The sequence below is a fragment of the Physeter macrocephalus genome, chromosome 18, assembly GCF_002837175.3.
Source record: "Physeter macrocephalus isolate SW-GA chromosome 18, ASM283717v5, whole genome shotgun sequence".
Taxonomy (NCBI): domain Eukaryota; kingdom Metazoa; phylum Chordata; class Mammalia; order Artiodactyla; family Physeteridae; genus Physeter; species Physeter macrocephalus.
In genome coordinates this window covers 65749805-65771128 of record NC_041231.1, presented here as the reverse complement: position 1 = coordinate 65771128, position 21324 = coordinate 65749805, and the positions used below count along the sequence as shown (strand labels likewise).

At 42.0% G+C, this 21324-nt stretch overlaps 1 long non-coding RNA gene across 1 annotated transcript; it reads right to left on the bottom strand.

Annotated features, from left to right (window-relative positions):
* Nucleotides 1–6447: 6447 nt before the first annotated feature.
* Nucleotides 6448–20015, bottom strand: LOC114484195 (uncharacterized). Its single transcript, XR_003676799.2, has 3 exons — nt 19858–20015; nt 14318–14411; nt 6448–6533 (listed from the first exon to the last, which is right to left on the bottom strand). It is a non-coding gene; the product is annotated as an uncharacterized lncRNA (long non-coding RNA).
* Between the last annotated feature and the right edge of the window lie 1309 nt (nt 20016–21324).

Below are 21324 nucleotides of genomic sequence, written 5' to 3'. Positions count from 1 at the left end.
CAATCATGACCAAATTACAGTCCTGTCCTCAAGGAACTTAAAGAATAAGGTGAAGAGAGGTAAAGAAATGTAGTTGATTTTAGAACTGTGTTAGCTCTGTGAAGATCGTGAGCACAGTGTGCTAACAGCCCACAGGGGAGACACCCAGATGGGCTTTCCAGAAGGGATGCTAATTGTGGGAGCTGACGGACAATTAGGGGCCAGACCAGAGAATCTCAGCCTTGGCACCACTGACGTTTGGGGCCTGATAATTCTGTGTTGTGAGGCTGTCTTGTGACTTGTAGTGTTGTCCAACAAAAGTTCATGTGCCCAACACACAGTGAGCAGAGAAGGTTTGTTGCAGGGCCCATCAGGGATAATGGGGCAACTCATGCTCTAAGGACCCGAACTCCCCCATGGTTGTTTTTTTTTTAATATAAATTTATTTATTTTATTTATTTTTATTTTTGACTGTGTTGGGTCTTCATTGCTGCACGCAGGCTTTCTCTAGTTGCGGCGAGCAGGGGCTACTCTTCACTGCAGTGCGACGGCTTCTCATCGCGGTGGCTTCCCTTGTTGCAGAGCGCGGGCTCTAGGCGTTCGGGCTTCAGTAGTTGCTGCACGCGGACCCAGCAGTTGTGGCACATGGGCTTAGTTGCTACACGGCATGTGGTATCTTCCTAAACCAGAGCTCAAACCCATGTCCCCTGCATTGGCAGGCGGATTCTTAACCACTGCGCTACCAGGGAAGCCCCGCCCCCGCCCCGATGGGTTTTACATAAACATTTTTAAAGGCCAGGTGAGGGAGGGGAGTCACAGGGTGTGTGATCAGCTCATGCACAATTCTCTAATTGGTTGATGGTGAGGTCACAGGGCCGCGTCTCCACCCACTAGATGCCAATAGCACCACCGGCACCACCACCAGATGTGAAAGTCAAAATTATCCATAGACACTACCGAATGTCCCCCAGGGTATAAAAAGATATCACTTCTACACAATGTCTTCACAATAACGAGAAAGGGCTGAGCTGCGTGGAGTGTGGCCCACTCAAAACAACGACTGCCCTGTGGAGTAATGACGTGATTTCTTCATAAAAGGTATCTTCTGAGGCCAAATTTTGACAGCTTGCTAGCAGCTTACATTCCTCAAGCAGTGCCTTGGAGCCACCTCAGGAAATTTGTTGACACATTCTTGTTTCAATAGGATGGTTTCCTTAGCCACCAAGTCCTGCTATGAACCACTTTTTTTTTCCTTTTTAAAAAATTTTATTGAAGTATAGTTGATTTTTAATGTTGTGTTCATTTCTGCTGTACAGCTAAGTGATTCTTTATATGTGTATATATATATATTTTTTCTTTTTCATATTCGTTTCCATTATGATTTATCACAGGATATTGAATATAGTTCCCTGTGCTCTACAGTAGGACCTTGTTGTTTATCCATTCTATATATAATAATTTGCATCTGCTAATCCCAAACTCCCACTCCATCCCTCCCCCAGCCCCCTTCCCCCTTGGCAACCACACGTCTGCTCTCTGTGTCTGTGAGTCTGTTTCTGTTTCACAGATATGTTCATTTGTGTCGTATTTTAGATTCCACACATGAGTGATATCATATGGTACTTGTCTTTCTCTTTTTGACTTACTTCACTTAGTATGATAATCTCTAGGTTCATCCATGTTGCTGCAAATGGCATTACTTCATTCTTTTTTATGGCTGAGTAGTATTTATTCCATTGTATATATGTACCACATCTTCTTTATCCATTCATCTGCCATGGACATTTAGGTTTTTTCCTTGTCTTGGCTATTGTGAATAGTGCTGCTATGAACACAGGGGTGCGTGTATCTTTTCAAATTATTGTCTGGATATATGCCCAGGAGTGGGATTGCTGGATCATATGGCAATTCTAGTTTTACTTTTATGAGGAACCTCCATACTGTTTTCCACAGTGGCTGTACCAATTTACATTCCTACCAACAGTGTAAGAGGGTTCCCTTTTCTCCACACCCTCTCCAGCATTTATTGTACACTTCTGAAGAGGCTTTTGTATCTTTGCTGAAGATGATTAAAATTTCTCCAGGGAGCAGCCTTGCTGCCCATTTACAAATATAACATCAACAGCCCAGTCTCATTTTCCTGAAGCAGTCACTGCAGCTTCAATGATTTTGTTTCAGGATACAATGCAAAAATGTTATAGAACATCTCTTTATTTGCTTTTCGGAAATCACAATCAAAGGCCATTTACATTTTATCAGAGCTTTTGAAAATTCTGCAGTATCATGTGAAATTTTTTTCTGGGTCCTCTGAACACATCATTCATAATAAACATGTTTCTTTGAAAACAGGGTACCTGATGTCAGGTGACATTAACTGGTCCAACCGCTTTTTGTTTCTTCTAGTTACTTCAAGGCAACCATCCCTCTTATAGAGTCTGTTCTCTGTATTCTGGAATCTTCCTTCAGGGCTATAGCTTCACAGAATCATCTGTAAATCAGAGAAAACAACGCCTATCTTACAGGGTTATAATCAGGATTAAAGGGTACCACACCACACTTCACTGATTTGGAAAAGCATGTTTCCCCCACATCTGAGCACCTCCAGAATGGGAATGCATCTCAATCTACAACATCTTAGGTCACTATCAGGAAGGGAGCAGTCACAATCCTGATGTCATGGTCTGTCCACTCACAGACTTGCTGTTAACCCTCCTCGCATGACTGGCAACTTAACTTCCAGTCAAAAGACCATTGCAGAATTGTTCAAGGAAGGAGTGTGGGTCCTGGTTGTTGCCTGAAAACCTTCTGCTGACACTTAAGAAAACACCAAACCAAACCTAGCAGAAAAAGTGTCAGCATCGGGGAAGGAAATCCCAGGGGTCATAAGGAAGCAACTTGGAAGAAATGCTGTGTCACCTACATTCTCAAAGGTACAGAAGACTATAATGGTTAGAGAAGCAAGAACCTCAACAGCTCTTAGTGAGAAGTGATTCAATAAACTCTGAACGCAAGAATCAAAGAAAACAAAACTTTTAGGATTCTTTAGCCCATTGAATTTGCTTGTACTTTCCTTCTTAGATAAGCACAAGAGTGACATGTGATGAAGTAAACCAACGTTTAGTTAAGTCCAAAACAACTCTTTCAACATTTACACAACAAAAACTCTATGTGATAATAATGTGTTTAATAATACTTTAATTGCACATTTTTTCCTTCCTTGGTGATGTACAAAATGATGGTGTATGTCATCTTTGTTTTTGATTTGAGGGAGAGGAGCCCACGAGAGTACCTCAGAACTTAGTTGGTTCTCAACAAACTGTAGAAGTTGTTCTTAGGACTTTATGGTTGTCAAATCTGGTTGAATCAAGAGGCAACATTCGAAGATCATCTGTAAATTTATTATGTAAAAAAATCCCCCAAATCAAGTGTGGGAGAGATGATGCTAGATTATAACTTACACATCAATGTCCTTTTAAAGTTATTGATTTCATTTGTGAATTTGAACCCTAGAATAATGATGACCCAAAAGTGTGATTTGAACCACATCCTTCCTTACCCTCTCTCCCAGGTTATCAGGTCTATGTGGTAGGGAGCCCAACAGCATTAGGAGGCAAGACAAGAGAACTAGAAAGCAAAACAGCTCTAACCCACTGGCTTACAGGCCCATAACTCAGCCTGGTATGTCATTAAGATTCTAGCACTTTTGATGTCGTCTCACTGGAATTTAAAGGAATTTGGAAGAAAGGAACACCATCAGAGTATGAAATTCTCCCAAACAGGGCCCCATGTCAGGAAAGATACTCAAAGAATATAAATTAAAGAAGAAAAGAAAATATCTAACATCTCCAAATATTCTGGGAAAAGAAGTGACATTTATTAATAATATTTTAAATTGCGTACCTGTTATGGCCAATGGAAAATACCTGTTATGGCCAAATGGAAATATGTGTGGAACCTCTATTTTATACAAACAGTGCAATATGGAGTATTTTCCCTTATGAATGTCAGAAGAATTCTATTTAACAGATGTTTACCTAAAGCAAACCACATTTTATAGTCTTTCAATATTAAGTTTCTACCTATAATATACTAAATAATTTTTATTACAACTTTCATAGAATTTAATAAGAAGTTTAATTGATTATCAATTCCAACTTATAATTTTCTGCCAAAAGTTATTATAGAATGTACCAGCTCATTCCACATCAAAATTACTCTGTAGAAGAATTTCCCTGATAATAGTTTCTGAAAGCTAGTTCAAATAGCCAGAGCCAGGTCTGTGTTATGGAGATGATCAACCGCCAGAGGGCAGCAAAGAGCCTCATAATACTTCTACTCTTGGTTCACCAACTGAGCTCATGGAATCAGGGTGTTTGTTTTTTCTGTTTATGTCTTGTAAGCCTTTTATTATATTAATTAATAAAGTAATGTTTTTAAACCCTGAAAATATGATGTATTAGAGCATGTGTCATTGATTTTTCTAAAAGCTCTGTCTGAGCACATCCTCAAATTTTTCTTCCTGAGTCATGTCCCATTTTTCCATACTGCTTGGAATGGACATGTTAATGTAGGATGGAAGATAAAGTCTCCCAGTCCTAATCAAGCAGCCTATTAAATTAAACCGGGTGATTTGGGCAGAGGGGAACTTTCTAAGATCTACGTTCCATTATGTGAGTCTGAGAAGCAAGACAAAGAACTGCCGGCTCCTCTGAAGTCCCATCTGAGTCCCACATCAAGGGAAACGCAACTCTTCCTTAATCTAATCCGTGGTCCTCTCTGAGTATATCACTGCAAACTGACCAACAAAAAACTAGCGAGATGTGATGTGCCCAGAACACCACTGAATAATAATTTTATTTTTGCTGCAAATAAATCATCACAAATAAAAGAATGTCTATCAATTATCCTTAAAAGAATGACAGGAAGGGGTATTGCAGCTCTGATTTTTTGATAGGATTCTAGGTCATCCTCCTGGAATTGGAGGTCCTCACAGACACCAGTGATGGGCGCAGAGGGCAGGTAGGGGGGAGAATGTCTCGTGCATTGGGCCCAGCATCCTTCCGGGTCACACAGGGAGGTGCCTGGACTACTTTGGTGTCACAACAGTGGGATTCAAACCACAGTGTAAGGGAGAACAGAGGCTGTACCTTTAGGGATGTGCCTGAGATTATTGCAAACCTGATGAAAGACGTGAAAAAGCCCCTTTTATTAAATTAAAAAAGAAATCCCTGACACAGTAGGTGCTCTGAACGTGAACACTAACCTAAGTGACCAGGCAGCCAGAGTTCACAGAAACAAAATTAAATCACAGGAGGCAGGACCAGGAAACAGGACAGGTGAAACTGTCTTGGCAAGAAGTTGGCTGCACGAATATAAAAGGCATTGAAAAGGTTTAAAATTAAAATGGTGTGGGTCCACAGGGAGATCAGCTCGGTGCTGTGTGACCACCTAGAGGGTTGGGATAGGGAGGGTGGGAGGGAGATGCAAGAGGGAGGGGATATGGGGATATACGTATACATATGGCTGATTCACTTTGTTATACAGCAGGAACTAACACAACATTGTAAAGCAATTATATTCCAATAAAGTTGTTAGAATTATTTATTTATTTATTTATTTATTTATTTATTTATTTTAAAAAATGGTGTGGGTTGAAGAGAACAAATACCCATGGTACATTTTCAGGGCACCATTCCTTGGAAATAAATGGAAATATATTTGAATAACAAAAAACATATTTTTATAGGCCTCGGGTAGATAGAATGCTGGAATTTTTTTTAAACCTTTTTTTAAATTTATTTTTTATTTTTTATTTTTGGCTGTGCTGGGTCTTCGTTGCTGCAAGTGGGTTTTCTCTAGTCGTGGCGAGCGGGGGCTACTCTTCATTGCGGTGTGCCGGCTTCTCCTTGCAGTGGCTTCTCTTGTTGCAGAGCATAGGCTCTAGGTGCAAGGGCTTCAGTAGTTGTGGCATGGGGGCTCAGTAGTTGTGGCTCGCGGGCTCTAGAGTGCAGGCTCAGTAGTTGTGGTGCACAGACTTAGTTGCTCCGTGGCATGTGGGATCTTCCCGGACTAGGACTCGAACCCGTGTGCCCTGCATGGACAGGTGGATTCTTAACCACTGCACCACCAGGGAAGTCCCTAATGCTGGAATTATTAGCAGCAACGCCCATCTTCTTCTTTTCTTATTTATTTAAATTTTACATCTAACACACGATTGAATTTAAACATTAACCAGATAAAGGATACAAGACAGAATGTCAGAAACCTGTAGTTTTCATTCGCTTGTCATGTGATTGGAACAAGTAGTTTAGCTTTGCTACCTCTCAATTTCCTACAGTGTAAACAAAAAGAGGTTAAACTATGTCCTTCAAAAGCACAGCCAGGGACGTGTCCATCTCTGGTTCTTCTAGTTTGTGCTCTGTCTCATACATGAATAACCAGGGCGTTTATTAATCATAATTTTGTTGAGTGCAGGCTCAGTAGTTGTGGTGCACAGACTTAGTTGCTCCGTGGCATGTGGGATCTTCCCGGACTAGGACTCGAACCCGTGTGCCCTGCATGGACAGGTGGATTCTTAACCACTGCACCACCAGGGAAGTCCCTAATGCTGGAATTATTAGCAGCAACGCCCATCTTCTTCTTTTCTTATTTATTTAAATTTTACATCTAACACACGATTGAATTTAAACATTAACCAGATAAAGGATACAAGACAGAATGTCAGAAACCTGTAGTTTTCATTCGCTTGTCATGTGATTGGAACAAGTAGTTTAGCTTTGCTACCTCTCAATTTCCTACAGTGTAAACAAAAAGAGGTTAAACTATGTCCTTCAAAAGCACAGCCAGGGACGTGTCCATCTCTGGTTCTTCTAGTTTGTGCTCTGTCTCATACATGAATAACCAGGGCGTTTATTAATCATAATTTTGTTTTCAGGTTACACAATTATTTGCTTAACTTTATTTTTAACATGACAAACATGTTAAACTGTGTTTTAACATGACAAACACTATTTGAAAACAAGTCTAAAGTTGGAAACAAGCTAAATGCTCGACAACAGGAAATTCTTTTCCCTTATTCTAATACATTCAGTGGACGACCAGGCATCCATTTGAAATGATGTAGATCTCCCAATGGTTGGGGAAAATGTTCATACAAGGTTGTTACAGGGATAAAAAGAAACTGCTCGGGGCAGGGGTGGGGGGGTGGGGGGGGGATGTGCTTTGCCCCAACATAAACAACACAAAGACCACTGATATCTTTTTGAAGCCTCTGAAAGTCCCAGCTCTACTGAAGCCTGAACCAGGAAGCAAAGCTGGAGGCCAGGGTTCATCCAGGAGGGCCCTGAGTGTTGTTTTCAAGCAGACGTAACCTTTTCATTTGGCTCCCTGGCCATTTGGCCTCCCATCAAGAACAGCCGCCTCCTGGTCACCGGGCGGATGTGAATCAGGTCTCCAGGTCAACGGCACACAATGAGCACTTTCCCCTGGAAACCCTCTCCCACCCCCCCACCCACGACCTGTCCACCATCTCACACCACACAGAAGCACCCTCTGAACTCACCAGATGACCAGCCCAACTAGAAAGATTCGGTCTTGCAAGTGAAAAAAGAAGAAAGCATCTAAAGTGTGACATTAGTCTTTCTCTTTGATTATTTCTACGTCAGTAATAACACCTGAAGGAAATTCACTGAAGTGTTCATCATGGTTCTCTCTCCGTGGGGCTTTAAGTGCTTTAAATGTTCTTAGTTTTGCTTAACTGTTTTCTAAATTTTCTACAATAAATAAGTAATGTTACTCCCAAATTCCTAATTTATCCCTCCTCCCCAGCTTTCCCCTTTGGTATAAATAGACCCACATAAGTAACAGATCTGTACAGGACTGAATGGTTTAAAACATTGGGATTGTTACTAAATCTATTCAAAGTAGCAACGGCCCTGTGTTTAGTGGTGGCCAGGTTTGGAGTCCACTCTACTGCAGCCCATGGGGGCCTTTCCTTGAAGGAACTGTTCCTCCTCCTATTCACCCCCCACGAGACACTTTTCTCTCCTTTCCGTTGAGGGCCGGCCCTCCATTGCCACTTTTAGACTTGATCTGCGTGGATCCACCCCTCAGCCCCAGGCCTTCCCTTGTGGTCGTGCAAGGCCCTGGATGTCTGTATGTTTGGACAAAGATGCCAGATCAGTGCCTATCAGAACGCACCTGCCCTGCATTGCCCTTGAGTCCTTAGGGCTTGTTACAGCTCTGCCTCTCTCCCTGTTCCTTTGAAACTTCTCTGCCCTGAATCTCTACCAGGGCCAGGCATGACCAAAGGCCAGAGGAGACTAGCCCTGGTGGTAACTCCTTGTTGAATTCTTTCATGAGATATGAATGGCGACCCCTGTTATGTGCAGCCCTGAGTGGAGGGACAGATTGTCTTCCCAAACTACTAAATGAATGTGTGCTTTGTGAGACCCTTGACCTTCTGGGGATGAGGCTGAGGCCTCTTTTTTCGAAGTCAGTGTCCCAGAGACCAGAAGCCTCAGGCCATATAGACATGATAGATATCATGTGATCACACACTCATCATCTATTTTAATGCTCACAGCCATGTGAGGTAGGTTTTTATACCTTCATTTTACTGACCTAGAAACCAAGGCTTGCAGCCGTTAAGACATTTGGCAGAAGTCACACCACTGGCAAATGTTAGAGACTTAAATATGTGTCTTTGTGGCTTTATACAAGGTGACTTCTGTTGTACCATAGTTCACTGTGAGAGATGTTTTGAGTTTGGTCACCTGTGCCATTACCAGTTGGTTGTATATTTCAGGAGATTTGCTTCACATGGACATAAGTGGACCCTAAGAGGACCCAACCCAAGTCTGAGAGGTAGATGTCAGGCAATATTTCTCACCTGAGACATTTTGGGTGATGCAGTCCTTCCTTGGATGGGTCTGTCCTACATGTTTCAGGGTTGTTAGCATCCTTGATCCCTGTCTACTAAAATCTGATTGGGACAATCCAGAATGCCCCCCCCCGACATTTCCAGACACCCTGAGGGTGGCAGGGTTGGGAGGCTATGCCCTCCCAGGATGAGAACTATAGCAGGAATCTGAGAATCTCTGATTTAAAAGCAATGCCCATATCCTAGTAGTTGACAAGTCAGAACAGTAATTAGATCAAAATAAAGGTAATTACTGGCCAGTGCAGATCTTTTGAACTGTACTGACCTGGCCTAACTCTGAGCTTGTATTGAACATCTGAGTTGATGGCTGATGTAATCAACAAGCATTCCCTTGGCTGGCTGCCAAGATAAATGCATTATGAGCATAATGAGGCTGTATGATTTCATTAGATTGGAAAAAACAAACATTTGCGTCTTTGACAATGTGCGTGTCTCTCCCAGTTGTCACTTGAGTTGGCGATGTTGAGTCTTTTAGTGTCCCAGACCCTCATTAAGGTGAAATTCTTTCTAATTGGCAAAGGGAACCGTTGAGATGGTACTAATGAATCCTGGCAGAAGTAGCCGTGTCAGGTGCTGTAAATGAGAAAATCTAGGCAGTGACCTTTCAGAAAAGAGGCAGACGAGAATTAGAAGCCTCAATGATTCCTCCACCTCTATGGAAACAAGGAGTTTCTTTCACCAGCACACAATGCTTTTGCCAGATACCATCTTCAAGGGCCATTTTCTCCTGGATGTTGTTTACAGATGAATGACTTTCCTGTTTGACCAGGAAAGGGGATTGTGTGCTAGACCCTTTGGGGAGACCCCTCCCATAAATCCAACTTATCTCCATCCATAGCAAACCATCTGCATCACAGGGTGGCAGGTGAAAGGGCTTTGTGCTGCACTGCTTTCCCATCACAAGCCTTGCCCGGTTCTCAGACAGTTGAGCTGGGTTCCTCTCAGTTTCTCTTGGATAGCTTTGGGGCTACAATTTGCTTTTCCCTGAGTAAAGATTACACAGCCAAAGCAGCTCTGAACTTATTCTACCCAATTTGCTAGACGTTATCTCTCTCTTTAAAGAGCCCAGAAAAAAAAGATTCAGAAATTCAAGCGGTCTGCTCTCTCATGCCCCGGGCACAATTGTTTACCATAGCTATTATTGGGCACCTTTTCAGGCTTATACAAGAGGGACTATTTAAGTTTCAAGAAAGTATTTCATTCCATTTTTGTTTCTGAGTCGCTGGCAAATTGAATACTCGAACGGCCCCATGGGGTTGTGTAAAATCCTTTCCCCAAGAGAGGATGCCGGGGTGCTCGGGGCATCTCTCCAGAACCTTGTTCCTGGGCAACATTCCAGAAAACATTTTTTGAGGTTCTTAAAATAGATTCCGTTACCTCCTTTAATCTCAGGAATCCTAAACAATCAGGAGTCAAATCTATCAGGAAAAACCAATTACAGCTCACCATAAAACTCTGTCCCCAAACTTCTCAAATCTCTTAATATTTTAAATAGCTATCCACATTTGACAAAAATGACTCTCCAGGAATAAATCATCTTTTCTTCTGTATGTTCAGTTCCCCGTATAAAATCCTACATGACAGATTCCTTCCTGAGTTGAGAGCTGGGTTTTCTTTTTCTCTTGATGGATTATCAAGGAAGATCATGAGAACTGTATACCCCTTACCTGCTTCTTGATTCTAAGGTCAGCACTAAGTTTTATGCTCCAAAGAAAAGTTTAATATAAATAATTTTCTGGTATAAAACAACTCTTACCCTTTAACTTCTTTTTCTTGAATCTTTTTTTTTCTCTTGTTTTAATGGTTTTGCTATTTTATTGCTTGAGATTTTTTTTAAAATTTTTGTTGAAATATGGTTGATTTACAATGTTGTGTTAGTTTCAGGTGTACAGCAAAGTGATTCAGTTATACATATATATACAAATATATATATTCTTTTTTTACATTCTCTTCCATTATAGGTTATTACAAGATATTGAGTATAGTTCCCTGTGCTATACAGTAGGTCCTTGTTGGTTATCTATTTTATATATAGTAGTGTGTATATTTTAATCCCAAACTCCCAATTTATCTCTCGCCTCTCCTTCCCCTTTGGTAACCATAAGTTTGTTTTCTATGTCTGTGAGTTTATTTCTGTTTTATAAATAAGTTCATTTGTGTCATACTTTAGATTCCACATATAAGTGATATCATATGGTATTTTCCTTTCTCTGTCTGGCTTACTTCACTTAGTATGATAATCTCTAAGTCCATCCACATTGCTGCAAATGGCATTATTTCATACTTCTTTATGGCTGAGTAATATTCCATTGTATATATGTACCACATCTTCTTTAATGTAAGCTGCCACCACTCTACTTTGGCTGTAGGTAGGACATAAATACAGTGTTTAGGATTTTCTAAGATATTTCTAATCTAAACTTTATCCCCAGTAGTCTAGTTTGCTAATAAAGTCAAAGGATCACCCAAAGTTATAAGCCCATGAGTCCCAACGTGGCAGTAAAATGCTCTCATGGTCCTCATTTGTCAAAGCCTCACAGGTGGGGAGGGTGGTGAGCTGGGTTGCCATAGAGCAGTTTCATTGATCTGAGGATTGGACTCTGAACCTTTACATCATCTTAACAATCATTTCTCTCCCAGTCTGTTTTCACTTCCTCACAGCACCCCCTCTCATACTAGGAAGACACCTCAGTATATGGGAGGATTTCAGGGTGCCCAGGAAAAATTCCAACCCCTCAAATAAGAAAAACAAGAAAACAGAAAAGAAAGAAAAGCTTTCTTACTGCCTTTTTTTGAAGACAAAAATGTCACAATTGGAAATGTATCCTTTGACTTAAAGGTTTGTCTCAATTGAAAATTCAAGGGAAGGATGAATGCAAATGTGTCTCTAACCTTGTAGCATTTACCTTTGTATGTTATTGAGTTTATTGGATTCCTTTTCTGAGATTACATTTGGATAGAATGAAAGGGATTTTTTTAAAAGGATGAAAGATAGGAAAACTGCAATGGGAGGAAATGTGGAAATGCAAAAGGACTAAAAGGTGGGACAGTCTGACTCACAGATGAAACCCTGAATACAGCCTAGCCTTCCACAGCTGAGCCTGTGCAGGCTCATTTCTCCCATGACATCTCCCTCTGCAAATCGAGGAGACTTCTGGGCCTGTGCAGGGGCAGGCTTTTAGCTTTGAAGGCCAAGTCTTACAACAGGAAAATCTGACGTGTGTCTGGTTGAGATCATGTCAATGGCTCAGAAGCTGAGGCTTGGGAGTGAGCATGGGCTGCTCCCATTTGAAAAGAAGTATGTTTTGTAAAATGCAGCAACATCCAAATGTAGAACCAAGCAGTGCCAGAAAAGCAACTAAACCAAGAGGAGGATGTCATGTATAGTCATATTTCTCTCTTCTCTTGCAAGCAATAAATCTTGGGATCCCTGCCCCTCCAACAGGTTGCAAACAAAGGGAAAATTCTTTACTCCTGAGACCATGGGGCAGGAGCAATTAGGTTGATGGGAATTGGTTTGAACTCAAGACCAGCACCTCTCAAAGGGACAAAAGCAGGTTTCTTCCAGATGAGTGTTTCCACAGTACCATGAGTGGAAAATTGTTTCATGGCAGAAAAACAGCACAATGAGTTTAGCAATTGAGGAAGCAATAGTTTGTAAGAGGTTTCATTCCCACTGGGCCAATTTGTGTTTAGAAGGAGAACTGGTCAACCACGACGGACTAATGGCACTTCTAAGGTCTGGGGGTGTTCCTTGTACTGTTAAAAATGCACTTGTATACACTCTACCTTAATTTACTTAGCAAAAAATATATAATTTCTCAAAGATACACCTAGAATAGGAACTTAAAATTTCAAGATGTAAGGTCTCAGTGAGCTCCCAAATAAATACAAATTTTAACGGCACATCAGAAACATGTAATTTTAGGAGCTTTCCCATTTTACTTCAGTCAATATTAAAATATTTAAAACTGATTGAAAATGCCATTATTCCTTGATTATCCTGCATGTGTGGTATATGGGAAATCACTTTCTAATGCTGGTTGTCCAGTCAACAGCCTCTTCCTTCCTTCTTGCTGGTATAACCCCAATTTCGTCTGCTTGTTCATCCCCCATGTAATTCAGAGTGTAAACCCTGATTAGCCTAAACCCACAATGGTCATATTACTTCCCTGGTCAGTGATTCATTTAGGGGTGGGTACATGGCCTGGATCTGGCCAATGAGATGTGAGGGCAAGTCTTCCAGGGACTTCTGGAAAAATTTTCCACCCTCTCAAAAAACAGAAATGAGAGAAAACAGTCATATTCTTCCACAGGATAATTTTGTGTCTGGAAATGATGCTTTGAGACAGTGAGGGGAGATGCCCAGCCCCTCCCAACACACTGAGGCCAGAGCAGAGAGGAAGACTCCAGGGCATGAAGCCAGGAAACCAGCCTGCTCTGAGGCATCTGCCTCTGGACCTCTTATTATATGAGATAATAAATGTCCTCACTACGTAAGCCCATTCATCCAGTTCTCTACTACTTGGGAGTAAAATAATTCTTAACTGTGTATCATAATACCCATGAGCATTTGAGTACAATTGCTTTAGCTAAAACACTATTCAGTGAAATCAAGCATTTCGAATTTGTGCTAATCTCAGTACTCTGATCAGGAACTGCTAACAATCTCTCCTACGACTCAACAAGGTGAGGGTGGGCTGGTATGTGCAGAGTATTTGTATTTTCATACTTTATAAATGACTCTAAACATTAAGATCAATTATTTTAGAAGAAACTCACTCTTTACAATTATTCCCTTATTTATTTAACTATAATTTATGATTCATGGACTAGATAAAAATCAAATTTGAAATCTCTACATCTATAGACTTTAAAGGGATGTCAATTCATCACAAAGAGATAAAATGTCATTTTTACAGTGATTTTAGGTGGATGATGAGATGCACGTTGGTACAACTTTACTCATGCCAGTAGAAAAAGCTAAAGACTAAATGGTTTGATTTTTCTGTGGCTGAAAGGACTCTAGGTTAAGATGTGGAAGTGGACATGCAGGGCAGCAACCACTTTGTCACATGATTAAGAGTCCACGTGGTCATACTTGGAACGAGGTCCTCACTCCATACTCTCTTCTCACTCCCATCAAAATTTATTCGCACCTCCCTTTGTTTCAGAATGATCTGCCTTCACCTGCCAGGGAAAGTTTGTTTATATTTCTTGGGAACAAAGCTTCAAGGTCTCTTCCTAACATTAATTCCCTAACAGCAAGTGTCACCTGGGGCATTTCCTGTTCCTATTCTCAACAGTGCTGAGGAAGACAAACTCTCAATGGTGCCTGATTCTCATCCTCCACAACAGTCTTCAAATATGTGCTGGTTTACCATTCATTTCACTTACCTGTGACTGTTTGGGTAGAAGCATGTCAACATCCTCTAGTATAAATCTTGTACATTCCTTGCTGTAGAATGGGCAACACAGTATTTTCTTCCATCTTTGGAAACAAACCAGGTTGAGTACAAATCGCTTAGAAGTCAATGCAAGCAAGCGCTAATTATAAATCCAGAATATCTATTGAGCTGAACATCAAGAACCAGTTGCTTCAGTCATATTTATTAACTAGACCCTTGATTCAATTGAAACATTCATTTAAGTTAAAAAATAATTTTAATCATTGATGGCTTTGTAAGGAAGGGATAATCCGTTAATAGAAGGATTATCTTCATTTTCTCATTGGATATGTAAGATCATAACGTGAAAACTTATTAAAATTTTCCAGTAAACACAATGAAGTATAGAGGGCTTTAAATATCTGATCTTGTTTGACACATTTGGTAAAAAGAAAAATCTTTTAAAACTCCTGCTCTGCCATATTCAGATATTAGAAATCATTCTTCTCTATGAGGGCTCAGAATACCTCAAGAGTGCGTAAGTGGCCTGTAGAATAAGAAATTATCAGCTATTGCATTCTATTGCACCCAAACCTGGTTTTTTTAACACTAAATTAATTTTTTGTTTGTTTTTCCCCCACAGACTACCTGTGTTAAGACGTGGATGAGAAAAACTACAAAAATATCAAGGAAGAATATAAGGAATGGAGAGAAACATTATGTTCCTGAAGAGGAAAATTTTCCAAAGGAAATTTGACAAAATTTATCAAAAGAAGTTCAACTGGCATAAACAGCCAAGCAAATTCCAAAACAATAGTAAAACAGAGGGAATACTTCCCCTCAGATATGAAAGCATGTTATAAATTTATGAGTTCAACCACTGTGGTCATGGTAGGAGAACAGATATAAATCAATTCAAGACAGAAAAGAATATTCCACATATGCAAGTACAATTCAAAGCCATCCTGACATCACACAGCAAAAGGAATTCCAGATGTAAGAGGGAGTTGAATGTAAAATTGTGTCTGTGGAAAAACTGGAAGAAAGTGGGTGAAAAGTACATGCACTCAGGGCCCAGAGCTTTTTGGGGCATAAAAGCAGAAGAAAAGGTAAAGGGAAAAAAACCTGATGTATGTGACTGCATACAGTTGTAAATCTTCCTAATTAAAAATAAAAACGGGCTTCCCTGGTGGCATGGTGGTTGGGGGTCTGCCTGCTGATGCAGGGGACACGGGTTTGTGCCCTGGTCCGGGAGGATCCCACATGCCGCGGAGAGGCTGGGTCCGTGAACCATGGCCGCTGGGCCTGTGCGTCCGGAGCCTGTGCTCCGCAACAGGAGAGGCCACAGCAGTGAGAGGCCCGCATACCGCATAAAAATATATATAATAAATAAATAAATAAATAAAAACACTGAACAAAATAAGAAGGCAAAAAACTGCAAAATATGTTAATATGTTAAACAGAGAGAGATCTTTCCAATCAATTAAGATGAATCCAAGCTCCCCCAATAGAAATATGGACAAAGATATGACTAGGTAGTTCACCAAAGAAGAATTACATAAATGGCCATAAATAAGAAAAAAATTTGCTCAACCTCAGTGATCTTCAAACACACAATTAAAACAACCACAACCTGAAACTATCACAACACTGTTAATCAACTATACTCCAATACAAAATAAAAAGTTAAAAATAAATAAATAAAAACACAATATACATTTACACAAAACCTAACTCTCAGAGTGCTTGTACAGCTGTTAAATGCAGTCATATCCACTCACTAAAGCTTGCCTCCTTTGAATTAATAGCAAAGGAGATGCTCATGATATATTTTAATTGAAAAAGTATTTTACAAAACAGTTTAGTTAAATGTTTGTAATTATTCACAAATCTATGCACAGAGAAAGCCTTGAAGTTTGCAGGTGTTATCTCCAGGCGGTGGGGGACAAGGCAATTTGAAATTTCTTTTTATGCTTTTCTGTATTTGCCTCATTAACCAAAAAGAACACAGAACTTAAAAGTTGAGAATGACATTTTATTCGGAGGACTTTCTGAGGACCTCCAGCCCAAGAGGCAGCCTCTCCAATAGCTCTGAGGGACGGCTCCGAAGAGGTAGGCGGAGCCAGAACATACAGGAGTTTTTGCAACAAAAACCAGGTAGTCGGAACATCAAAAGATGACTGTTAATTAAAGGAAACCAGACATCTCAAGTTAAGGAACTTAGCGCTTTTCTATGTATGGGAAGACGCAAGAGTCTGGGCTCACTGAAATCATTCCTTTGGTATGTACCTCAGCTATCTGGGGCCAGTATCCTGTGCCTTCTCATTCTGAGTCCCCTCAGGTGCACCCTTGGGGAGGGGGCAGCTGCAGTGTCTGATGGTTTGATGTCGGGCATCCTGTTTCCATCCTGATTTCCCTCTCAGGGCTCACTGTGGGGGTGGCTATAATGTGATGGCTTGATGGCTGCGACATCCTTTGTTTACTGATATGGCAGGTGGCATGTTTCATTCACAGTCTTTTACTTTATTAATCAACAAACAGAAACAATAAATGCCCCTGTGGTCTGACCTCAGACTGTCTCACCCACATGCCCTCTCTCCCATCAGTGGTCACTTGATGCTTCTGCTTCGGGGCTGCCTGATTCAGCCCCAGATCTGGAATAAAAGTCTCCGTCCACACCTTCCTCCCAGGGCTCAGCTCCACGTCCCTCCCTGATCACAAACCATGAGAACTGATCAGAGCCTTCCCGCAACATGGGAGATTTGTCAAATATATGAAAACTAAGCAGTAAAATGTGACACACCAGCTAAATATAGGTGGTGCGAATGTCCAGTTTGAAATAACCTCAGTCCCTCGGAGGAGGGCACTGCCCATGACTAACACAGTACTTCACCCTGTGGCTGGCTGATGTTATTCCTGCATTTCTTAAATGCTTCCCCTTAGCCCTTTTCAAAATAAACCAGAGAATTGGGCTTTATGTGCTTATATGGCAAGGTTGCTCCCTAGGATCCCATCACAAGGCTGAAGCATAAAATCTAGTGAAGAGTTCTTGCCAAACCATGAATCAGTTACAGCAGGATATTCTGAACTCTGCTCTTCTTTTTTTTCCATTCTCTAATATTTCTTCACATCACAGCCCAAACAATCGCTCATAATTAAACCGAGTGAAGGAGTGGGCCTGGCAGGAAACATACTTGGCAAGGAGCCCAAATCTCTACACTGTCCTCGGCAGAGAACAATTACATCAGTTCCTTCCATTTCCAGAGGAAGGATGGGTTTTGCAGAGCAATGGATGAAAATGAGAGGAAGGAGACAGCTGATTTACATATTGCTATCAGGTTAATCTACAATTTTTTATGGGCAAAGGAAAAGTCTTAGAGAATGGAAAGGTCAGGGGGAAAGCAGGGGTGGGAGGATGAACTGGGAGATTGGGATTGACATATATACACTAATATGTATAAAATAGATAACTAATAAGAACCTGCTGTGTAGCACAGGGAACTCCACTTCGCTGTACAGTAGAAACTAACACAACATTGTAAAACAACTATACCCCAATTAAAAAAAAATTTTTTAATGAAAAAGAATGGAAAGGTCATTGTCAAAACCTGCTTTCACTTCCTCCGGGCTCCACACCACCTGCTGACCACGACCTCTGCTGAAAACTTTCCAGGTTCAAAGGGAAATGCGGCCAACAAGTGTGTGATAGCCCAGAGTCTGGAGGTTTCGAGAGAAGTTAAATGCCATCCCCTGTTTGAAAAGTTAAAAACATATCACTCAGTTCTTAGCATCTGCTATTTACTCAGTAGATTCACTGCAAATCCAAAGGCAGAGAGAGGATTTAGAGTCTAAATGCGGACGCCAAGGTGGGGTAAGATAAGGGATGTCTTTTCTTTTTATTTTATTTTATTTTTTTAATTTTTATTTTATATCGGAGTATAGTTGATTAACAATGTTGTGTTAGTTTCAGATGTACAGCAAAGTGATTCAGTTTTACATATACATCTATCTATTCTTTTTCAAGTTCTTTTCCCATTTAGGTTATTACAAAGTATTGAACAGAGTTCCCTGTGCTAAGGGATGTCTTAAGAGTCGTTTGGCTTTGGCTCGGCTGCATCACAGAGCATCATAGCCCACCTGCTGCTTCCTGATGACAAAAGGCCTCATCAGTTCACATGTGTGCCAGGGCTCAGGTGTCTCGGGGTCCAGCAAGTGAGCAGAGGCCAGCCCAGCTTAGGTTTACCCTGTTCTTCCCTCTTCTGCCCGCTCGCCAGCTCTTGGCAGTCCGAAATTTATCACAGTTCCCTAGGAAGGGACAGTTGGGGTTGAGGGGCCAGTTCTCAGAAACCCCAGACATGCTGGATATATACAGAAGCTGCTCTCCAGCCTCCCGGGTAGATGGGATGAGGGAGCCAAGCTCTCCACAGAGTGTCTCAGGCATGCAGGAGGAAGGTGTACATTCTGGAAGGCCAAGGAGATATTAGACTTCCCCCGTTTTGTTCCCTAAACTCCTTTACCTCTCACCCACTTCTCCTGGACCAAAGGTCTCAAGGCCTCACCCCCAGTGCCATCAGAGAAGGGAAGGCATCACACAGACAGGAAGGAGTATCCAGCCCTCACCCCCATCCCTGCTCTGTGAAGCTGAGGTGACTCTGTTACCGAGTCCAAGCTTTCTCCCCTCGCTGCATGACAGGCCAATGAATCGGAGATGAGGTGTTGAGGCAAGGAATACGACTTTATTCAGAAACCCAGCAGACTGAGAAGATGGCAGACTAGTGTCTCTGAAAAACCATCTTATCTGGGTCTGGATGCCAGTTTCTTTTATAGAATCAGAGAGGGAGAGGTGGTGAGGAAGTAAAGTAAAAGGAATGACCTTTTGCAAAACAAAACATCTCCTGGAATGACCAGCCTCTGTGAGAGGATGTGTTAGTTTCTTTTTTCTTGCAGGCACTAACAGGTGGGCAGGATTCCCTGAGGCAAGCCATTATGTATGATTATAATAACAAAAGCAACGAAAAGCAAAGGTTAAAGTCAAAGAAACAGATCCAACCGCGGAGTCTGATTTAGCTCTTCCCTGTTACAAGGCCCCTTGTGACCAGGGCAAGCCCAAGAAGTAGGGGGACCAGAGGATGAAGGGGGAACTGCAACAAGAGGTCTGCCCTGGAGTCTGAGGGCACAGCTCCAAGACATGCACTCCTCCAGAAGATAAATCTTTGGGGTGCATCCTACACTCAAAAACTAGTTCCACAGGGCCCAGATATGCCAGTTCCTGGAGGGGAAGGATCTGACTCCTGGTCCTGTGCTTACAGACAGACCCCTGAACAAAGCCACACATTTTAGAGACAAACTGGACATCTTGATCCTGCAACTGGACACAGAGCATGGCTCTCACAGGCTCGCCAGCTGAGAATAATATTCTTTTTTTTTTTTTTTTTAAGGAAAAGGAAAGACTTTATTGGTTAATGCAACAGAAGAGCCCAAGAATGGATTTCAAGCACGGCTGGATCCAGGATCTCAAACACTGTCCTTAATGCTCTTCCTCCAACTCACCAAGGGTGTTCTGTCCTCTGCGTTAGCATCACTGTTGGGTCAGGTGTCCTCACGAGGCAGCAAGAAAGACACCCACCGTTCCATGCACCCTCACCGGGACAGGTGCTGCTGGGTCTCCCTTCAAGGAGGAGTCTCCCATCAATGCAGTTGGCTGACAGCCTCCAGCGGCAGCTCCAGGAGACTGAAGAAAAGTGAGAGAAAAGCTGGGGATTGAATGGGAGGGAGCATGTCCCCAGATGAGGCAGACCCCCCCACACAAGGGGGCTGGCTGGTGGGCAGGGTAATGTCCCTCCTCCTCCTCCCAGGCCTGTCCATGGGCCAAGAAATCAAGTGTATTCAGAAGGTGCTGGCAGAGGAAACTCGGGAAAAATGCCCCAATAAAGAGGCAAGAATATGATTTCGACACTAATAAGAAAGCAGCACCATATACGGCAGGAGGCTCTTGTTGACAAGTGACAGATGCTCAACTCAAAAGGGAGTTTGTAACTTAGGCCAAAAGAAGAATTAATCGGCTAACATAAATAGGCCAGGGTTTGTTGTTTTTTTTTTAAAGGCTGAAGCACATCTAGATTCAGAGGCTTCAATCATGTCATCTGGGTTTTGTCTGTCTCTCCATTTCTTGGCTCTTCTTCCCTCTCTACCTAGGCTGAGTTCTGCAGACTGCTTGTCCCGTGACTTTTGTTCCATAGCATCTGGAACTCCTCTCACTTTAGGGACCTTCCCACGTCCTGAGTCTCAGCGGGGCACATGCCCTCCCTTTGCAGAAACTGACGATGTCAGATGCTTCATTTCCCAAACGCCTTTGCAGCTGGGGCTCAGGCATGTAACCCAGGTGACACTGACCAAACATAGCCGTCCTACATTTGGAACTAGACACAGAAAAAGCAAAGAAAGAGAGAAGAAAGAAGAGCAGGATCATGGAGTGGGCTTCTCCCTGAGGAGCTCACATTCCTGGTGGTCTCGGGGTCCTGTGCTCAGTGTCAGCTCTGCAGCCTGGAGACCTTGGGGCTCAGCCGCTGTGGCAATGGTGTCCTCACCGGACTTGTCCTGGGGCATAATTGGGGGCCATATTCCCAGTTGTTGACAACAGTACCTGATTCTCCAGCCATCCTAGGGATTCTTTCTGATACCCAGTGACATTTTCCTAAATGTCTTTTCTGCTTAAATTATCCAGAGTGGGTTTCTACTGCTTGCAAATAAGAACCTGATTGCAAACAGCTGCTCCAGGGTCACACCAACCCAGCTGAACAACCCCAGATGAAAAGGAACTTCTTTCTTTTAAGAGTTTCTATCAATCCAGGCAAGGATCTTATTGGTCCTTAGGGGGTCATATGCCACCCCTCCCGCAATCATATCACGAGAGGAATGAGACTTTATGACTGTTCCAGCCTGGGGAAGTTGACCGTGGAGCTCATGAAGGATGGCCTGACAAGGACCTTGTGGATGAAGGAGGTGACATTTCCCCAA